The sequence below is a fragment of the Canis lupus genome, chromosome 8, assembly GCF_003254725.2.
Source record: "Canis lupus dingo isolate Sandy chromosome 8, ASM325472v2, whole genome shotgun sequence".
In the NCBI taxonomy this organism is placed as follows: Eukaryota; Metazoa; Chordata; class Mammalia; order Carnivora; family Canidae; genus Canis; species Canis lupus.
The window spans coordinates 39,615,890-39,638,509 of NC_064250.1; the positions used below are offsets into that span (position 1 = coordinate 39,615,890).

The 22,620-nt window shown below is 43.6% G+C and overlaps 1 long non-coding RNA gene across 3 annotated transcripts in view; it reads right to left on the reverse strand.

Moving 5' to 3' along the window:
* Positions 1-2,857: 2,857 nt before the first annotated feature.
* The window catches only part of LOC112657434 (uncharacterized), a 55,142-nt gene continuing 35,379 nt past the window's right edge, over positions 2,858-22,620 (reverse strand). For all 3 annotated transcript variants that reach the window (XR_004818323.2, XR_004818322.2, XR_003135005.3), the window contains 2 exons: positions 3,419-3,581; positions 2,858-2,974 (listed from right to left, as the gene is read on the reverse strand). This is a non-coding gene — a long non-coding RNA (uncharacterized LOC112657434). The remainder of the gene's footprint in view (positions 2,975-3,418; positions 3,582-22,620) is intronic.

Here is a 22,620-nt window from a genome sequence, read left to right on the forward strand (position 1 = left end):
GGCTGCAAGAAGTGTATGCCGGAACAGATACTACAAGAGATGCCAGAGGGCCCAGCCACCAGGTGGCTGGGCACGGTGGCATTTACCTTGGGGCATTCACTATAGTCCAGCGTCTGTTCACAGCCTGGCTATTCCAGACGCTCCATTTTCTCATGTCCTCAGTTTGAGTGGATGAGTGATGATCACTCAGAGGAACAAAGCTCAGAGAGAAATACAAACAAAAAAGCCAATATATTAATGTACAATGAGACATGTACCCGCTAAAGTGACTTTAGCCCAATCCCCGCCTTCTCTCTCTCATACGATGAGAAGCTGCTTGGAGAGTCAGAGTATCAACTGGCTGTTCAGGGCTCCTGAAATCAGTGCAGGGGGCACTAGGGGGCATTAGAGAAGAGCAGAGTTTAGTGGCATTAAGAGCTAAGGTCTGGGACCACCAATTTTACCAGAAAGAAATATCTGCCATGGGGACGCATGCCCCCATCGACCTAGGGATACTCTACTCTCTTCTGGGCAGTGCTAGAATATGGCAGGTATCAGGCCAGAAGAGAAATAGCATTCTCAAAAGGGTGTAGTGCTTGCAGAGCTTAAAGAAGGCACTCTTTTCAAATGTGTTTCAAAGCCAACAAGAGATGATGCAGCACCCCTAATATAGCTCCAATCTAGCAACCCTGGGAGTAGTTACCAGCTCCAGGGCAAAAGGAGGAAGTAACCAGAAGCTAGGGAAGGCTGCAGTAGAGAGAGCATTTCCACGGGACCCATAGCCTCTGGTGGGAATAAATACAGCCATTCCCAAAGCTGTCTAGCAGGGAGGGGACCTGGGAAAAAATCCTCAGGCTTCTCTCTCCTGTCCTCTGATCCTACTTGTGAATTCCATTGGCTGAACACAACTGGAAGCCAGAGGGCTTGATTCCACTGGTTGAGGCCAGCCTCTTAGGTCAAAGAGCTACATGGAGAAGGTGGACCAGATGGGCAAACAGAGCTCCCTGGTACATGGGCCTGCAAGCATTGTGCCTTCTCTTTCCCTCACTTTCTTCCAGGCCATGCTGCTTCTGCTTGAGACCATCCAGAAAAATCTGGACATTCAGGGAAGGGTCTTCTAGCTCTGAGAGCCATTTTCTTTCTTTCAGATGACCCTGGGTATCTCTGTTCTGATCAGGTAAGTGATGAATTCATTAATGCAATCTTAAAACCTTATTTCCCTTGTTTTCTCATGGCTTTAGGGCTGGGGCAGGGGCACCACAGAGGGGTCTCCATAAACCAACAGAATTTAGCCCCACTGGGTAGAAGAGTTATGGGCAGAAAGAACTCAGGAGCTGGCCAGGGCTCTCTCAGATACTCTTGGCATCACCTTTACCAGAAGTGTTTGCGTTTAAAAAAGGATTTTTAAACATACAAAATTTAAGACCTGAACTAATGTCTCTCAAAAGGCAAAATTTCAATTTAGTTGTAAGTATGGTAGGCCATATAATGGCCCCCAAAGATGTGTATGTCCCAATCCCCAGAACCTGTGAATATGTTGCCTTGTATGGAAAAAGGGACTTTGCAGGTGTGATTAAATTAAGGATTTTGACATGTGGGGATTATTTTAGATTATTCAGGTAAAGTCAGGTAACCACAAGGGTGATTATAAGGGAGACAGGAGGGTCAGACACTGAGAGAGGAAATGTGACAACAGAAGCAGAGGTTGGATTGATGTACTTTGAAGGTGGAAGAGAAGGGGCCTTGAACCAAGAAATTTGGGAAGCCTCTGGAAGCTAGAAAAGGTGATGATTCTTGCCTACAGCCTCCAGAAGGCACATGGCCTTTGATTTTAGCCTCTCAAGAACCATTTTGGATTTTTGACTTCCAGAACTGTAAGAGAATAAGTTTGTGTAGTTTTAAGCCACTTAATTTGTGGCAATTTGTAACAACAATCATAGAAAACCAACACAAAGGATATCTTTGGGGTAAAGGCTCCTTTCCAACACCCTTTAATCACAGGCTATCCTAAGACCTGCTTAGGATAGCTTTTTTTTTTTTAAAGACTTATTTATTTGAGGGGGATCCCTGGGTAGCTCAGCAGTTTGGCACCTGCCTTTGGCCCAGGGTGCGATCCTGGAGTCCCGGGATTGAGTTCCACGTTGGGCTCCTGGCATGGAGCCTGCTTCTCCCTCCTCCTGTGTGTCTGCCTCTCTCTCTCTCTGTGTGTGTCTATCATGAATAATAAATAAATAAATAAATAAATAAATAAATAAATAAATAAATATTTTTAAAAAGACTTATTTATTTGAGAGAGAGAGAGAGGAAATGCTCGAGAAAGGAGAGGGACAGCGAAAGTATCTTCAAGCAGACTCCCCACTCAGCAGGTGCCCAACGAGAGGCTTGATCCCACAACCCATGAGATGATGACCTGAGCTGAAACCAAGAGTCTGATGCTTAGCTAACTGAGCCACCCAGGCACCCCTAGGATAGCTTTTTTGACAACCAATCTTGGGTTTCTGTACGGACACCAGTGGGCTGGAATCCCGGACATAAAAGCTAACCTGGTTAACTGCCCATGGCATGTACAACTGATGCTAACATGGTTTCTGCCCTGATAAGCATGTTCCCAGACCTGTCACCAGACAAGGGTGCTTGGGCCCCTGAAACTCCAAAACCTTTGAGTCAAGAGCATTGCATTCCCAGAAAGAGAGAAAGGAGGGCAGAGGTTGTGAGGAGGCCTCTACAGATGGGGATGGTTGGCCAAAAGACTAAGGAGTGACACAAAAGACACCTTTCTTCTTGTCACTCTGTTGCAAAAATAGCCCAGGGAAATTGTTTTGAATCTGCTTTGAGCTGAAACTCTTGGGAGAAAAAAATCCATGGCATGAACTTCAAGTCATTTAGCAGATTTCCTTAATTTTATTCTCCACCTCTGTGGTGACCCCAACAGGCTCTCGGAAGAGGTCCTTCTCTGTAAAGCTGTTTTCTTTCTTCTTCAATTAAGTCACACACACTAAATGGAAATGAAGAGGACATAGCTTAAAATGTGTCTTTAGGGTGAAATGGAATATGAAAATGCTCAGATCCATTTTAGAGACAGCCTCTTCTGTCAGAAATCAATACAGTCCGTGCATTCTACAATGTGCCAGTTCATAAAGTAAAAACGGCTCGAACTCTCAATTTAACATTTTCAAAGCTGATATTAAATTCCAAGATTTTATATCTGCTGTTGCCCATTTAGGACCAAGTTATAAATCTGAAGTCTCTCCCCAGCTTACGAGTCTGACAGTACTCAATAAAAACTTTTATAATCAAGTTCGATAAAGAATCACAAATCTCCATCTTGTGATTTTTAGCTTACAACAGTCTGCGTAAATAACATCTTCCTGCCTTGATGTTTGTCAATATTTGTCATTTTAAAAAAGGGATAAAATAGAAATACTATGTTAACTCTTACCTCTTGGATGAAAATTATGGTTAGTAAAGGATTCAGTGAATAGGATGTCTTCATAGTAGCATTTATACAGAATGACTATGAAAAGCCAGATGATGGAAACATTAGTGACAACCATGGTCGGACACCTATGGCATTCACAGTGAAACAGAAGACAGGTCATTATCTGGAAGTAAAAAAAAAAAAAAGAAAAGAAAAAAGAAAAAAGAAAAAAAGCCTTTTGCTCATTAGGATTTATTTCAGTCTTGAAATGACCATTCACCCACCCTTCTAAACTATCCTTAGGCTAGAAATAAAGAGGCCAGTTTCACCTCTAAGCCTCTTTTGGGTGAGCTTCTTTCTTCAGAATCAGAAACTTAAAAAAAAATTTAATGAAAAAGGTATTTTATTTAAGCAAGTTGGACTCTGAGCTTTGTTGCATTTTCCTATTTGCAAAAAGAGGCTGGAAACAATACATACACGTATACATATGTTGCACACATATACACAAACACATGCATACCTATATATGTACTAAGATTATGAAGGTAAGGACATCAATGGTAAACATCAAATTCAGGACAGTGATCATCTCTGAGGAGGAGGGATGGGGATGTGATGAGGGAGATACACAGGAGGCTTCAAATGAGTTTGTAATGTTTTACCGTTTATTTTATTTTTTATTGTTTTATTATTTTTTAAAGGATTTATTTGTTTATTTGAGAGATTGAGAGAGAGAGAGAGAGAGAGAGAGAATGCAGGGTGGGACAGAGGGAGATGGAGAGAGAAACTTTAGTAGACTCCATGCTGATCCCAGAGCCCCACGCAGGACTCAATTTCACGACCCCAAGATTATGACCTGAGCTGAAATTAAGAGTCAGATGCTTAATGGACTGTGCCATCCAGAGGCCCCCTAGTGTTTTACTTTTTAAACTGGATAGTTTATAAGTGATTATTACATTATTGTCTGTGCCTTGGTGATTTGCACATCTGCTCGATTTTATCATTAAAACAAATTTTAAAGAAAGGTTTAAGGTTGTGTGATGGTTAATTTTATATGTCAACTTGACTGGCGAAAGGGAAGCCCAGAGGGCTGGTAAAAGAGGATTTCTAGATGTCTGGGAGGCTGTTTCTGGGGGAGATTACTATTTGAATCAGAGGACTGAGTGAAGAGATGAGTCCTCACCAATGTGGGAGGGCATAATCTAATCCATCAGATGCCTGAATGGAACTAAAGGTGAAGGAAGGAGGAATTCTCTCTTCCAGAGTTGGGATGTTCCCCTTCTCCTGCCCTGAGACATCAGAGATTCTGTTCTCAGGCCTTCAGACTCTGACTGAATTATACCTCTGCCTTTCCTGATTCTCTAGCTTGCAGACAACTGTTTGTGAGACTCTGCCTCCAATAGTCATGTGAGTCAATTCCTAAAATAAATCTCTTATCATCTATCTATCTATCTATCTATCTATCTATCTATCTATCTATCTATCTATCTATCTTCTCTCTCTCTCTACTTTCCTACCCATCTATCTCATCTCCTATTGATTCTATCTCTCTGGAGAACCCTGACTAATATACACTGGGTCATTGGAGCAATGGAGAAATGAAGGAACAGTTCAAATGCCATTCACATTCAACATGACTTTTTTACTCTGCCCAGTGTTGCTCTGCTAGCTCTACGTTAGATTGGGGACCCACATACATGTCAGTGACAGGGAGGGTGAAAGTCCTAATGGTGTGCTGGCTTATAACACCTTATGGAAAGCTGGTTGATTTTCAGGAATTTTTCATGCCATCAGTTAGACATCCATTATTAAAAATTAAATCACATAAGCTTGCAATTAAGTACATTATATTGAAAACAACATAAAATAAATATTTAAAACATCACATCTTTGTTACATTACAACTTTATGCTACTATCTATGCTCTTGAAGTTATTTCTATCTATTGTGTCTATATGGTAGAAATACTCTATAATTCACATCTCTATGACTGCATTCAATGATATCATGTTAATGGCTTGATGGCTGTAGTGGGAATATTTACACCATGGAAACTGGGAGATGCTACTAATCAGAACTCCCTGCTGCCCACCCCACCTCCATCTGAGAGCCGACATTAACATTTACACACATTAGTGGGTGGAACTCAGTTCAGTAGCTTCCTGCCTCTAACTTCATTCTGAACATTCTGAATTATCAATCACCAGGAAAAACATCCTGTGCTAGGTTTGGATGACTCCTGCAAAACCAACTGGGCAGCTTCTTGAGATATTAGGCACCTGGGCAGAATTTTCAGGAGAGAGATGGTCTGTTTCTTTCTGTACACCTCCAGACCCCAAAGTATCAAGTGTCAATGTCCCTCATACTTGACCTTGTCAAGGGTGTATTTGTCTATTGGGATAATTCCAATCCTGGATATCCCATTGTTGGGCCAGAAATCTGTTTGGCTATCCCTGTTCTAATTCTCTTTCCTTTCTCAGTCCTGACTTATTTTCAGCTGGTGACTCCCTGGAGGTCTGAGGCTTTGATTTATATAATACAAGGAACTGGCAAAGGGGTGGGACACTGGCCTGCAGAAACTCGGGTATGTAGGCTTGCACATGTGGCCTGATGGCCAAATTATCTGCTGGACTGAAGTGTACCCTTTGGACTGTGTCCTTGCTTCTAGCAGCTCGTAGGGCATCCAGAGCTTAAAAAGGAGCAAGCAGGAGCTGGTTGAAGATTTATTGCCCTGTGACTCCTTCCCTGACTGCAAGCAATGCCTGGGCCTGGAGCTTCAGCCCCCTGACCACCACCTAGTGTCAAAGAATATTACTGGTCCTAAAGAGAGGTGGAATTTGGCTACTGTTCAGGGAGGTCAGAGAGATGCTACTAAGAACAGTGAAAAGTAGAGGTTATCTCTTGAAGTGGATCTTGACTTTTTCCATGTTCCTAGTTCTTCAAGCTATTTCAAAAAATAAAATGCATGAAAGATGAAAAACAGTCTAAATATCCTTTAATAGGGACAGATTAAGTACTCATATTCTATCTTAAGAAGAAGAATTATGCATCAGTGAAAAATCACCTTTCCTTTGGATTATTGTACTACGTCCACATAAAACTCGTTAGAAATACAATATTTAAAGGAAACCGACTAGGGGTACCTGGCTGGCTTAGTCCCTAGAGCATGCAACTCTTGATCTCAGGGTTGAGTTCAAGCCTCATGTTGGGTGTAGAGATTACTTAAATATAAGATCTTAAAAAAAATAAAGGAAATGAACTAAATGGTTATATTGTAGAGATCACATAGCACATGAAAAATCTACTTTCTACTATCTAATCCTATATTGAGAAAGAAAATCTGAACTGTTTTAGGCAGAACTAACTGTTCACTTGTGGTTTAGGATAAAATTTCCAGTGACAGCAAATAGATGTGAAAAGTGCTGAAACGCAAACCTTACACAAAAGAGAAGGCAACAAATCCTAGAAAACTGAGAGATGGCTCTAGGGAGAAAAGACATTAATGTGAAAGAGACATGGGAAGAATTTGAATAAATTGTGTCATGCAAGATGAGAGTGGGAAAAAGTATTTCTCCCTCAGAATGTTATTTTATACAGCATATGCTTTTAAAGATGTACATACAACTGAACCAATAGATAGATTTAAATTAAAAATCATGTTTTAGAAGTCCAATGAAACAAGGAAAAGGTCATGGCAGTGATAAATCAGTATTAAAATTCTTGGTATATAAAAACTTACGATAAATACAAATACATATGAAAAAAACCCAATGTATATCAATCTGGAAGGAAAGGCACTAAAAAGTGGTGCTTGGCTCAGTCAGTTAAGTATCTGCCTTTGGCCAGGTCATGATCACAGGATCCTGGGATCAAGCCCCATGTTGGTCTCCCCGCTTAGCAGGGAGCCTGGTTCTCCCTCTCCCTTTTCCCTTTGCTTGTGCTCTCTCTCTCTGTGTCAAATAAATAAATAAAATCTTCAAAAAAAGAAAGGCACCAAAAAGAATTAGTGGTTGTACTTGTGTGTAAGATTACAAGGTGACCTTTAGTTTCTTCTTTATTTTTTTTATAGTTTCCAAACTCTACACAATAAAGAGTCATTACTTTTATAACAAAAAAAGCCTCTTATTTTTTTGAAGATTTTATTAATTTGAGAGAGAGAAAGCATGAGCAGGAGCAGGAGCAAAAGGAAAGGGAGAAGCAGACTCCCCTGTGAGCAGGGAGCCTAAAATGGAGCTCAATTCCAGGAACCCAAAATCATGACCTGAGCTGAAGGCAGATGCTTAACTGACTGAGCTACCCAGGTGCCCCTATTTTTTAATTTTTTAAAAAATATTTATTTATTTATTTATTTATTTATTTGAGAGAGCATGAGCAAGTGGAGGGAGGTACAAAGGGAGAGGGAGAGAGAGAATCTCAAGGAGTCTCTCTGCTGAGTTTGGAACCCAAGGCAGGGCTCAATCCCACATCCCTGAAATCATGACGTGACCTGAAATCAAGAGTTGGATGCTTAACCAAAAGAGCCATCCAGACACCCCCAAGAGGACCTTATTTAATGAGATAAGGTCATAAAATATGATAATTCATCTGCCTGTAGCCCCTGTCTCCAACTGTGTACTGATGGATCTTCCTATATATACTAGTGTAGAATAGAAATGAAAAAATAGCTAACTTTTATTGAGTGTGAATCATGTATCCAGCATTATACTGAGTACTTTGGATTATTTTATGTAATCACTACCCCAGTACTATGAAGTTGGCATGAATACTCTGATTTGGTAAGTGAGGGAACTAAGAATCAGAGAGGATTAGTTCTTTGCCTAAATCATGCAGCTAGTGAGCAGGCGGGGAGGACTGTGGGCTGGCATTTAAGCCCAGGCAGGCAGATCCACTCCAGAAGCCACACTCTCAGCCTTGGTTCTTTGCTGTGCTCCCTCCTGCCACTCCAATACCTGTCTGGTAAGATTTTGGAAACTATAAAAGGCCAGCCCTTGGGAAAATTGCTAGTCAAGTGTCCTTAGCATTTGTCCTCAGCCTCAAACTTCGAGGATCTGTAAATTTTAATTGAGTTAGGTCATTTCCTTACCTGGGACCATAATGTTTGCATAAATAAAGTTTTGGAATGAGTTTGTTGGTTAATATGTTTCCAACTACTTTAAGCAGAAAGACCTCTCAAGGAATGGGACAATCAGATGCACTGGCTTTAAATGGGGTCCATGAGGATGTCTCTGGGGCTACTTAGGTGGCAAGGAAGAGATCTAGATAGTGAGGACTGACCAGACCAGGGATGGATTACCAGGTCAGGGGCTCTAGAATCTGGGAAGCCAAAGGAAGCTGTGAGAGGGACCAAAGATTGGCTTTGTCCAACAGAAGAAAGGGGATTAGTACTTGCTGAGCACATAAAATCGCTGGGTATTCACGTTTTCTCTTCCATTCTACCTTCCCCAGACCCCTATTTATGTCATTATTTCCACTTGACAGTGGCAGAAGGGAGGCTCAGAGAGATGAACCTGTCCAAGTGATTGAACAGAAAAGCCAAGATTTGAATTCTGGTCTTCCTGCTTCCAAAGGGTGTATGTTCTTATAGTCAGTGTCAAGCAGGAGATGCTCAGATGGACTAGTTTGAGGAAAGTTTAGCAAAAGGGCAGATGATGGAGTTCAGAACATGCTACCTCAAAATATGTCATCTTGGCATGTTGAATATCTGAAAGTGGAAGGAGTTTGAGGAAACAGCAGAGCCAGGAAGGTTGCTCTGACCTCCCCTGGTCCCTTGCTCTTCTTCTCCTCTGGTGCTGGTCATAAAACCGCATATGTATGAAAGGTACCATCCCTGTACCAGGAAGAAGGTACCATCCCTGTACCAGGAAGAAGGAAGACATTCTTATCACTAGAGGCCAGGGGATTTGGGGCTGAGAAATCTGTAGAAACAAACCTTATGAAATTAACCCTTACCTTTCCAGTGATTTCTTCATCGTTTACTATCCCTAACCCAAACCCCTTTGTCTTGTCAAATCCTGACAAATTTCCTGCTTCTTTGTCTAAAAGGTATAAAACTCCCTGCTCTGTTCACTTCTCCAGGCTTTCACCTCTTATGAAGGCTTCCACATACATATAAAAATTTAATAAAATCTGTACACTTTTTCCTATTAATCTGTCTTTGTTGGTTTAATATTCCGACCCAGCCAGGGACTCTAAGAGGGTTGAAGGAAATGTCTTCCCCTACATAGGGTTCAGGGAAACCAACATGCATGGTGCAGTTTCTTAGGGTTGGCAAGAGTAGGGGGGACTACTGCCCCTAAGAGCGGAAGGCCTTCTGGTGCAAAAGGGTGAAGCAGTGACCAGAACCTGGAAATAGTAGGGCCACCTGATATAGCAGCTGTGATCTGTGGTAGAAGTACAGCTGAACTGTCACCCTGCAGGTCTCCTGATGGATGTTACCTGTTGATTTAACCCAACTGCAAAGCCATTGGGTTTATTGCGCAAGGGAGCCCAATGTTGCATACAGAGAAGCCAGGCACCTGGTGACTGGAAAAGGAGGTAGAATGGATCTCCATGGAGAGACCAACGGATAATATCTTGTACCCGTTCCAGATAGCAGTAGACTGCTGTGCTAACATTATTTCCTCAAAAGCCTCTCCACCATATGTATCAAAGGACACTGTCAAATAGTGGAAAGACACTCCACAAATTGGGAGAAGATATTTGCAAATCATATATCTCATAAGGGATTAATATTCAGACTATATAGAGAACTCCTGCAACTCAGCAATTACAAAAAATGCAATTCAAAAAATGAGCACAGGACTTGAATAGACATTTTTCCAAAGAAGACATAGAAATGGCTAATAAGCACATGAAAGAAATGCTCAATATTGGTAATTAGAGGAATGCAAAATAAAAGCACTTGTGATACCACTTGACACTCATTAAGATGTCTATTATTTGAAAAAATTGTCAGATAACAAATGTTGGTGAGGACATAGAGAAATTAGAACCCTCATGTATCGCTGGTGGGAATGCAAACTTATGGATGGGGAAAATAGTATGATAGTTCCTCAAAAAGTTAAACACAGAATTGCCATATGATCCAGCAATTCCACTCCTATATAGGCCCCAAAGAAATGAAAGCAGAGACTCAAACACATACTTGTATACTAATGTTCACATCAGCATTATCCACAATAGCCAAAAAGTAGAGACAACTCAAGTGTCCATCAACAGAAGAATGGATAAACAAAATGTGATATATCCACTCAAGGAAATATCATTTATCCATAAAAAAGGAATTCAATTCTTTAAAAATTATTTATTTAAAAATTTTAAAAAGATTTTATTTATTTGACAGATAGCACATGACAGAGAGCACAAGCCAGGAGCTGGGTGGGAAGAGGGAGAGGTAGGCTCCTCACTAAGTAGGGAGCCCGACATGGGGCTCAATACGAGGACCCTGGGATCATGACCTGAGCTGAAGGCAGACACTTAACCAACTGAGCCACCCAGGTGCCCCAAGGAATGAAATTCTGACACATGCTACAACACGGATTCTAAGTGAAATCATCATGCTAAATGAAATAAGCCAGATGCAAAAGGACAAATATTGTGTGATTCTGCTTACCTGAGACACCTAGAACAGACAAATTCATAGAGACAGTAAGTGGAGAAGAGGTTGCCAAGGGCTGCAGAAGGAGGCAATGGGGAGTTAGTGTTTAATGGGGACAGAATTCCAATTTGGGTGGATGAAAAAGTTCTGGAAATTGGTGATGGTTGCACAGCAGTGTGAATGTACTTAAATGTCACTGAATTGTACACTTAAAAATGATTAAAATGGCTAAAATTTTATGCTACGTATATTTTATGCACCCCTCCCCCAAGCCTTCCCGATGCCCAATCAGAAGGCAGTCTAAGAAGATGCAGAGTTCCAGAACCCTTAGGTTTTCACCAAGGGGTTGAATGACTCTCTGAACTTCCCGATCACCTTCCACTTTTTTTTTTTTAATCAACAAAGAAACAAAATTCCCTAGCTTGACTAAAAATTTTTCACTGGGGCCCTATAGGCCTGGTGGCTTTTCTGATAATGCAGTTTTATGGACGGATGGCTCTAGGGAAGGTATGAGTCTCTCTCAACTGGCTTTGGATTTGTTAAGGAGCTCCCTTCATCTCCTTGGCCACCCACTGGAAGCTGTCACAATCCATTCCCCGGCCATTCCTCCATGCAGACTCAAACCCAGCCTCAAGCCCTTGTCTCACCAGCATCTTCTCATCTGATAAACAAACTTAGAGCAGCAGTATCTTTGGGAACCCAAAGCCAGTTGATGCACCCCAGCTGCAAAGGTGCGGTTTGGAGAAGGCCAGGGAGCCCCCAGGCCTTATGGACTGTGTAGGCTTCCTGGACTTTAAATCAATGCAGCTCCACAGGGTCCCAGCCTCAGGATGGACCCATGCTTGGTATAATGTGCTGTCACCATCTTGAAACTCTTCATAATTTTTTATACTTAAAAAAAAAGTTTTTTTTAAAGATTTCATTCATTTATTTGACAGAGAGAGAGAGAGAGAGAGCACAAGCAGGGGGAGTGGCAGGCAGACGGAGGGGGAGAAGCAGACTCCCTGCTGAGCAGGGAGCCCAATGTGGGGCTCCATCCCAGGACCCTGAGATCATGACCTGAGCTTAAGGCAGACTCTTAATCGACTGAACCAACCAGGCACCCCCATAATTTTTTTTTTAAACAAGGGACCTCACATTCTTCTTCTGCATGGAGACCTGGTGTAATCAGTGCTGCCTGTAGGGCATCCAAGGGAGAAATTCAACTTGAAATCATTGGGCCAAAGGGTCAGGTGGGAAGGAAGAAGGACCTCTAAACTGTAGGCCCAGGGACAGCAAGTATCGTGGTGCCAGTACCTGGAAACATGATGCCTTCTTCCCCAAGGTCTTTTATAAGAAAGCTCTCCAGGCGAACCACAGCTGCTGAGGGGCGGGGGGTGGGGAGCGAGGGGGGTGCAGCTGGGGGTGGTGATGAGTGCACCTTCAGTATCTGCCTGTGCAGCTCTACTTTGTTTTCTTTTTTGCTTTGTCCTTGGATCTCATTTTCAGTCCCAGCCTGGACCTGTGCCTATTATTCACTGTTAGAATGTTCATACCTGATAATTCTACGTGTTTTTTATATTGCCTGTTTCACACTGCTTCTATTTTGTCTCTCTAATTCTACTTCAGGCTTGTTTTAGACTCTTGGTCTGTTTGTTCTTATTCTAATCCTTCTATTTCAAATAACACAGGGGCTTGTGTGGTCTGCTGTTTGGCTTCTGAAAGTGTGACCGTGCCCCAGTTAGGGAGCACATAGTCCCCAGAAACACTGGCTCTCCTGCCCTGTATTGTGTATAGAAGAGTGCCCAAGGCAGGGCCCTGGTCCCAGCCACCTCCCCAGGGGCTTCTCAGGCCTTGTTGTTATTGTTATCCTCTTGATGTTGGTTCCTGGAAGCTCTGTTTCCCTCTGTAGCTTTTCCAGCATGGATTTGGGAAAGGGAGCCAGTGGCCCTGTGGGTCCGCCAACTTGGCACATATTGGAAGGCTCTTTCTGGCTCACTCCTGTTTCTTGTGTAATGTCTCTGTGCTGTATTCTCTCTCCCTTGTAGATGGGTGAAACCTATTTTATTGTAAACGCCTAGGTTTGAGTATTTCTCCATTTCCATAGGCCCACTTCAGTTGATTTACAAATGGCCAATCAATTGCTACTGCCATTTAAACAAGATCCTGACAGTGAAGGCTGGTAAACCTGGGATGGGTGAGGAGAATGCTATCATTTTAGAATTCTGATTGGTGGGATCTTCTTGCAGTATCATTGGCCAAATGCCATGTCATTATGCAGGAAAATGTTCTCATTTTTTTTGGACAGGATCTTTAGGGGTGACATTTCATAATGTCTATAATTTATTTTAAAATACTTCAGCATTAAAAAAAAAACTGTCTAAAAATAAGAATTGTTAGTCCATAAGATTACATTCACAAGACCATAGGTTGTAGGGATTATTCTCGTAGAGAAGTAATGTTTCTATTTTATACCGCATATCACTGCCCTACATTATGTATAATCATGTTATTTGTTCTATGTAAATGCTATGGACATTTGTGCCCACTCTCCATTCATATACTGAAATCCTCTGCCCAGTGTGATGGTATTAGGAGGTGGGGCTGTGAGGAGGTACTTAGGTCTGGAGAGTGGAGACTTCATGAATGGGATTTGTGAAAGAGGCTCCAGAGAGATCCCTGGCCTCTTCTGCGAGGATGCTATGAGAAGGCACTGACTATGAACCAGGAAGCAGTCCCTTGCTAGAATGTCACCATGCACCCTGATCTTGGGACTTCTAGCCTCCAGAACTGTGAGAAATACATTTTAGGAATGTATTAGGAATTTTAGGAATAAGCCACCCAGTCTGTGGTGTTTTCCTGCAGCAGCCTGAATGGACTAAGTAACCTATTTGGCAATATCCAATTTCATGAATTCTACAGAAGTAATGCCCATTTGACAGATGAGAAGCCTGAGGCCCGTTGAGCTTGTGACTTGCCTGGGCTGCATATAAAACTAAAATAGGAGGGACACCTGGGTGGCTCTGTCAGTTAAGCAACTGATTGGTAATTTCAGTTTAGGTCATGATCTCAGGGTCATGGGATTGATCCCAGTGTCAGGCTCTGTGCTCAACATGGAGACTACTTGAGATTCTCTTTCTCCCTCTGCCATTCCCACTCCATCACCCTGTGCTCTCTGTCTTAAATAAATAAATCTTAAAAAAACAAAACAGAACAGAACAAACCACACATACAAACTGAGATAAGATCTTAGTTCTCGTGAGCCCAGATCCTTCCACCTCACCCTGGGCTACATCATCAGGAACCAATGAATCCCGGTTGACCTGCCTGGTTCAGCCATTTCGCCTTCAGAGCAGCAGTGCCTCCTTTTGGAAGCTCGTGCCCAGTTTTGTTAGTAAAACATACATTGCAAAGGCTGACACGAATGTTTCCAGTCAATGTGTCACACATAGTTGTCATTGATGGGGTGTCCATAACCTAGGATGGTGGTTGTCCCTTTGTTTATTCTTTCTAGTCTTTCTACTGCTTGTTGAGATATGCAGATAATAGAGATTTATTGAAGAAAAATTTGAAAATATGGGTAAGACAAAAAATAAAAAATGGAAATTACCTATAATCTCACTGTGATAAAGATTTTGGGGATATATTAGTCTCCTACTGCATAGTAGATTGCTCCAAAATTTGCAGCTCAAAACAAAAGACATTTATTATTTTGCAGTCTCTATGGGTCAGGAACTCAAGAGCAGCTTAGCTGGAGGGGGTTCTGGCTTAGGGTCTGTCTGTGGTAAGGCTGGAGTCACCTGAATGAAGGTTTGGGTGGGGCTGGAAAATCTGACTGTAAGACGGTTTACTCATGAGAGTGTCTACAGGGACTCTCCATGGGACTGCTTGAGAATGTCCATAGCACGGAGGCTCGCTTGTCCCAGCGCATGTGATCTGGGAGAAACTGAGGAGGAAGTGCAGTGCCTTTTATGATCTACTCTTGGAAGTCTTCCTGCCATATTCTATTCATTAGAAAAAAGATACTAAGTCAAGTCCACACTTACGGGGAGAGGACTTCTAACTCTTGAAAGGAGGAAAAAAATCAAAGAACTTGTGGGCATATATTAAAGCCACCACAAGGGGGGCGCTGGGTGGCTCAGCGGTTGGGTGGCTGCCTTCTGTTCAAGGTGTGATCTTGGAGTCTTGGGATCAGTCCTGGATTGGGCGGCTCCCTGCAGGGATCTGCTTTCCTCTCTGCCTATGTCTCTGCCTTTCTCTCTGTCTCTTGTGAATAAATAAATAAATAATCTCGTAAACAAATAAATAATTTATTATTTAAATTTATTTACTTATTTAAAAAAACTATTTATTTATTTATTTATTCACAAGAGACACAGAGAGAGAGGGAGGCAGAGACACAATCAGAGGGAGGAGCAGGCTCCATGCAGGGAGCCTGATGCGGGACTCGATCTCAGGGCTCCAGGATCACACCCTGGGCTGAAGGCAAGTGCTCAACTGCTGAGCCAGCCAGGCGTCCCTAAAAAAAAATCTTAAAAATAAAATAAAGCCACCACAGGGATCTCCTGTCAGTTTTTTTTTTTAAATCTAAAATGGGATCATATTGTATGGATGGCTTTATATCCTACCTTTTTTTGTTTATTAGTTCAAATCTCCTGGATTCAAATCCTGTTCCTCTGCTTAGTAACTATACAATCTTGGGCAAGTTACTTAACCTCTCTACCTCAGTATCTCTATCTATAAAATATGAGTAAAATTAAAGCATACCTGATAGGGTATGGGTTGGTGATAAATACACGAGTTAAAACATTTAAAGAGCTTAAAATCATGTCTGTCACAGGATAGGCAGTATGTTTTGGCTCTTATGTCAGCAAGGATATTTTAAAAATATCTTAATAGCCGCATAATGCATTATTATATGCACTTTAATTCCATTATCAGATCATTTCTAATTTTTTTTATTACTGTGACATGATAAAAAATATACTTGGTTTCTGCCTCCACTTCTAGACACACAACTCCTAAATCTCTTGAAATTTCCTGATGGGAGTGTCTTTTGTTCTAATGAGGCAATTTTTCATGGGCTCCTGGATAGCTTCGGAAGGGGAACTGATCACCAGAAAGACCAAACCATGATTATAAGCCTGTAACTTTCGGCTCTGCTTCTCATCCTCCAGGAAGGGGAAGGGCTGGGTATTAAGTTCATAATAGTTAATAATTGTGCCTACACGATGAAGCCTCAGTCCCTAAAATATAGGGTTCAGAGAGCTTCTGGATTGGTGAGCACATCCACACCCAACTCCATAGGACAGAAGCTTCTGTGCCTGGAACTCTTCTGGACCTCACCCTATGTACCTCTTCATCTGGCTGTTCATTTGTATCCTTTATAATATATTTATAATGAACTGAAAAATGTAAGTAGATGTTTCTTTGAGTTTTGTGAGCCATAAAGTCTCATTATAAAAGCAAATGATCAAGCTTGAGGAGCGGGCTGTGGGAACGCACATTTATAGCCAGTTGGTCAGAAGTACAAGTGACAACCTGGGATTTGCAGTTGATGTCTGAAGTGGGGGCAGTCTTGTGGGTCTGAGCCCTTAACTTGTGTGAGCTGCACCAACTCTCATAGCTGGTGTCAGAATTGAATTGAATTGTAGGACACTCGGTGCATGGAGAGTTGAAAGAATTGGTTCATGTGGCAACCCCTCCCCTCACATTTGGTGCCAGAAGTGTGGTGAGTAGAGAAATAGTTTTTCTATTAGTGATGAACATTCCCATAGCTAAATCTGTGAGCTGGGGATGGAGCTCTTTGGAACATATACACAATTTGCATGTATAAAAGGCTGTTAGAGAAGAAAGGGTCTATAGTCTTCATCAAATTCTAAGAGATTCCTGTTTTTTTAAAAAGATTTTATTTATTTATTCATGAGAGACAGAGAGAGGCAGAAACATAGGCAGAGGGAGAAGCAGGCTCCCTGCAAGGAGCCTGATGTGGGACTCGATCATGATCCTGGACCCGAGATCATGACCTGAGCTGAAGTCATATACTCAACCTCTGAGCCACCCAGGCGTCCCAAGATTCCTATTCCAAAAGATATTCGGAGCTACTTGTGTGAGATAGAGTCCTTGGCCACCCAGGTTCAGTCTGGAGGAAGGGACTGGAGAGGTGGTCACTAAGGTCAGGAGTGCTCATTAACACCAATAAAGCTCCCGGGGAAGTTCTGGAGGCACGTTCATCACATTAGCAGTGCATTCATATGTTGTATTTCATGGTAGCTTATTTCTAGGATGATTTTTAAAAAGATTTTATTTTATTTATTCATTAGAGACACACAGAGAGAGGCAGGGACATAAGAAGACGGAGAAGCAGGCTCCCTGCAGGGAGCCCAGTATGGGACTCCATCCCAGGGCCCAGGATCATGACTTGAGCCAAAGGCAGATACTCAACCACTGAGCCACCTAGGGCCCCTCTAAGATGGTTTCTGTAAGTGACTAATCTAACCACCTTATTATTCTTGTTCTGAGATCAAATAACTTTGTGGTCTCAAAAATCTGTGGTTGTTCAGTCTGTTGTGTCTAGGCTTATTCCATCTTGGGGGTAAGGTATGATGATTCCAGTGTATATGTGCTGTGTACTAAGCATTCTTAGTTTTTGTATTTATTGAATATTCAACAAATATGGTATTTGTTGACAAATGGATGAATAAATGGAAATGTTGTCAAAAGTGGAAGTACCTTCCCAGAAATGCAAAGAGGAGGTGACCTGTATTTGTTAGGCTTTGTAATGATGGAGCTTTTGTGAAAGCAAGAGACCCTGGAAAGAAGGGGCTCTGCATTCCAGTGGAGAAAGGAGATAACTGTAGATGCTTCAGGGAGGTGTTCCTAAGCTTGGGTTCTCAAAGGCTGGGCTGAGTATGAGGATAATGGACTGATGTCTCAGACCAGGCAGTGAGGGTGCAGGGAACAGGAAGCACCTGGTCTCGTGTGTGGGGCCAGCTCCTGCAGCGATTGTACTCACCCCCACCGCAGACCACCATGCATCCGTCCTGCAGCTGAGGGCTTGGTGTCCCCACACAAGGTAGCAGCCTGGTGGTGCTTCAGAAGCCCGCCTCCCACTTGTGGCTGCCTTGTGTCTGAGCCTCCACTGCAGCAGCTGCTCAGAAACTGCCCATCTTCCAGGCCAGTGGCCCTCAAAGCTTCATGTGTAACTGAATCCTGTGGGCAGCTCATTCATAATGTAGATCCCTAGACCCCACCTCTGAGAGTTTGACTTAGCTGGTCTGAGGTGGGGCCCAGGATTCTGCATTTCCAGTGCTGATGGCTCCGAGATCACCTATGTTGATTCAAGTCCACTGAGAAGCAGATGCCAAGATGGGATTGGTCCTAAAAGAGATTCAGTGGGGAAATGCCCATGCAGGCTAAAAGAGTGGGAGTCCAGGAGGAGGATGAATCGAACCAGACCACAGCTCTGGTCCTTGTGAAAGGAAGGAATGAACAGTGAGATGAATTAGGGCAACTGCTAAGTTTAGAGGCAACAGTTGTCACAAGGCCACCTGTACTTCAGACGCCCACTGCAAATTCAGAGGCTCCAACGCCACTCTCATGGTTCAGTGATTTGCTAGAAGGACTCGTTGAACTCACTGAAAGCTGTTATACTCATGATTAGCTTATTGTAGGGAAAGGATACAGATTGAAATCAGCTGAGGGAAGAAGCACATAGGATGGAGTCCAGGGAGGTATCAGACTAAGTGCTTGTCTTGTGCTCTCCCCACGGAGTCAGGATATGTTGCTCTCCAAGCATCCATGTGAGACAATATGCATGGAGTATTACAAACCAGGGAAAATCACCCAGGCCCTGCTATTCAGAGCTTTTACTGAGGCTCCACCATGTAGGTGTGGTTGACTGACTGCCCACATAGGGGATTTCTGTTTCCAGGTTGACTGAACTGGGTGACCAAAGTTGTACCCTAAACCATATTGTTCTTCCTAGAGTGACTAGTCCTTACCCTAAGTCACACTGCTACTATCTGGCCGACCCAATGCCTCCAGGCAAACAAAGATTCTCTCTCAGGAGTCACAGGGAAAGGCCAGATCTCTTTTGGGGCAAGGTTAATTTTTTTTTTACTACATGGGTGGGAAGATCTTAGTAGCGCGGCTCAGAAAAAAGTTCGGGCAGATACATGGGGAGTCCCCCAGCCAAAACTGTTTTGGCGGAGTCTGGTCTCTCAGGAATGGCCTACAGTAGCCCATACTCCGCTCCTCAATGCTCAGTATGGGCTGGATGTAGGTCTAGGGAGTGTGGCTTCAGTGTGGATGTCGGGGTGGATCCCAAGGGTCAGCAACTGGGGCCTCCAGACAAGCCTGCTCTCCATAGCAGGAAGGCCGAGTAGCATCATCATGGCCATCATCTTCATGCCACAGGACTGGGAAGGGGCAGTGGGGGCAGCGGCTGGGGGAAGCTGGCCCCAGGCCTTCCCACTGTGCTACACACCACAGGGGATGGATCCCAGCCCCTGGGCATGGTGCACTGTGCTTCTAATGGAAGAATGAGGAAGAATCTTTGCACACTTAAAAAACCATCTGGGCCTGGGCCAACCCCCACCAAACTGCTCTGCCTGACACGTCTGTGCCTCTGCCTCCTGCTCCGGCTCAGCCTCCTGGCTCCTGCGAAGAGGAAAGGGGTCAGGCAGGGCTGCTGACACAGCAGTGGCAGTGTGGTCCAGGCCCGACTGCGTGCACCTGTCCTGCTGCGGCCTTGTGGTGGCTCCAGGGCCACAGGACACAGGGGAGGAACAAAACAAGAACAGACGAGGTCAGGGTGTGGATGGCAGCTCAGCTCCCATGAGAGGTTACTCCCTGTGGCTTCTGCTCTCCTGGGATCCCAGCAGCTCGGCCCCAGTGCCCACAGGGGAGCCCCATCCCCTGGGGCTCAGAGTCTCGAGCTCCAGGATCGGCCAGGTGCTCAGAGGCACCTGCTGGGGGAGCCTGTGCTCAGGGAGGGTGGGGGGCGGCTGGGGAGGAGCCCCCAGAGCCACCACAGCCAGAACAGCTGTCACGGTCCCTTTGAGGTCTTGTATTGATTTCTCCTTCTTAAACTGCCCAAGCTGCCACTGGTTTGGGTAAGAAAGCAGGTGGGGAAACTGAGATTATGGAGAAAGTGTGTAGTGTAGATCAACCAAGTGGAACCAGGAAGGGGATGACTCAGAACAGAATGCCAGTGCTATGGGTGTGTTTTCTGCCCAGCGCAACTGGGCCTGCTCTTGGTTCTGCAGCCTAGGTCCTATTTCCACCTCTGCTTTCACATGGTCTTGGAGCTTTCCCTTCCTCGGTCAGATCCCAGCCCCTGGGCATGGTGCACTGTGCTTCTAATTGAAGAATGAAGAAGGATCTTTGCATACTTAAAAAAACATCTGGGCCTGGGCCAACCCCCACCAAACTTCAGCCCAAGGGGAGGAATGGGCAGCCTTGCTAGCCAGGCATGTGACTGAACTCCACCCCTGGAAACACTGTGATCTTGGGGACAGGCCATTGGACATAGAGGTTGGCGTCCTGGGTCCTATCACTGACTATACCATTGACAATTACTACTGCACCTCTCAGATTCTAAGACACCATCGATTGTAAGATGTACCATCAATTTAATAACTGCTTTTAGGGAGAGAGAAAAAGGAACATGGCCCCATCAAATGCACACAGCAGCTCAAACACCTGTTCTGATTTCAGGAACCATTAACATGTGAAAGATACAGTGCACTTTAAAAATGACTTTTTTTTTTTTTAAAGCAGAATTTATAAAAAAACTAAACAAGAGAAGGCTTTTCCTAATTCTGGGATTGAGATACAAAACCAATACCCACATTTTGCAATAATAGTTTTAATAGGCTTTATTACCACATGCTGTTGGTAACTTTTTGAGAGGAAGAGGATATGAGTTGACCTGATAGACATTCAATCAAAAGGATGGTATCGTAGTGAGATTTATAGTCAGCGAGCAGTGCAGGGTTTAAATTGGTTACTAGATATTTGCATCTTTTCACTACACAGCTGAAATAAGAGGACTGGAGGATATTTCAGTTTTAGAGCAATAATATTTGTGGAGCGCTTTTTAGATGCAGGCACTGCTCTAGGTACCTCGTGTTTACTGACTCAAAGAAACCCACAAAAATCCTATGCGAAGGTGCTAAGGCCAGAGATGGGAACATGAGGCACTGAGATTAAAACAGTGGCTCTAGGTCCCACAGGTCGGATGTGGACTTGAACCCTGATGGTGTGGCTCCTGAGCCCACCTCTTACCTGCACTAAACAATCTCTCCTAAAACGCAAGGGAGCAAATAAATATAGCAAATAAAACTGAAAATCTCTAGTCATTGCCTGTGGGCAGAAGGCCATGTTGGGTTGGGCCAAAAGCAGTGGTATGCCCCCTCAAGAAGCCTTTGTTTATAACACTTACCAATGTCATTGGTGTAAATACATCTGCCCTGGCTGATTTCAAGATACGGCTCACTGGTAAAATTCCTGAGTGTGTAACAATTGCCTCTCAGGAGTTGGCCTGAACTGGCTCCAAAATACCCCGGTTGAAAGTAATTGTTCGTGTTGAGATGGGGCAGTTTGGCCAAGAACGTGTCTTGTATGACATTTGTTCAGGTAAGCCAACCATGGGTGGGACTTGGCACAGGAGTTGGGGGCTTTTTAAAAAAAAATTTTATTTGTTTATTCATAAGAGACATACACACACACAGAGGCAGAGACACAGGCAGGGGGAGAAGCAGGCTTTAGGCAGGGAGCCCGACGCGGGACTCGATCCTGGGTCTCCAGGATCAGGCCCTGGGCTGAAGGCGGCCCTAAACCGCTGAGCCACCCGGGCTGCCCCGAGTTGGGGGCTGGAAATGTTTTCTCTCTTCTGTTTCCCCTGCTAACCAAGAGAGTCAGCCCCTTGGGGCCAGGCAGAGGATGGAAGTGGGCAAATTATTCAAGGTATGAAAGATAGGAGTGATGGGACCTGTGGCCAGCTGTAAGCACATGCCTTGCCAAAAGGCATTGACACGTCACGGGTTTTTTGTTTTGTTTTTTAACATTATAGGCCAAACAAAATAGGTCCACGACCTGGATGCAGGCCTCCACTTTGTGGATTCCATCATCAAGGCCTCCTTTGCAAGGTTTAGAAAGCCAGACTCAGAGATTAGCTTGCCAGGGTCTGCAATTTCCTTTGCACCTTGAGTGAGCAGTGGGACACCAGGGGTGTGCAGGCAGTGGGAGCACCCATCCTAGGTGCAGGCCATCAGGGGTGCATTGTCGAGCAAATTTTTAAACAACAATAAAACAACTGAAAATCAGTCTGTTTTTTATTATCAACATGTGCTGGCAAATCTGAACAATGTCAGTGATAAAAATACCCTCTTTGAAAAATTCTTTTGTTGGTCTGAGTTTTAAATAATCGTTGTGGTTGCTGTTGAGTTTCACTAATATGTATGTAAGCTCCAATTAACTCCATTTAAATCACTTATCTAATAACAAGCATTGCATTCTATGGGGAAGCTAATTTGAGAATTAACCCCTGACTCCAGTGGATCTGTCTACAAGTATATGTTTTCAGAATAAGTACCTAATGATTTGAAACCCTTAAGTTCCAAACCTGTGGAATCACATATTC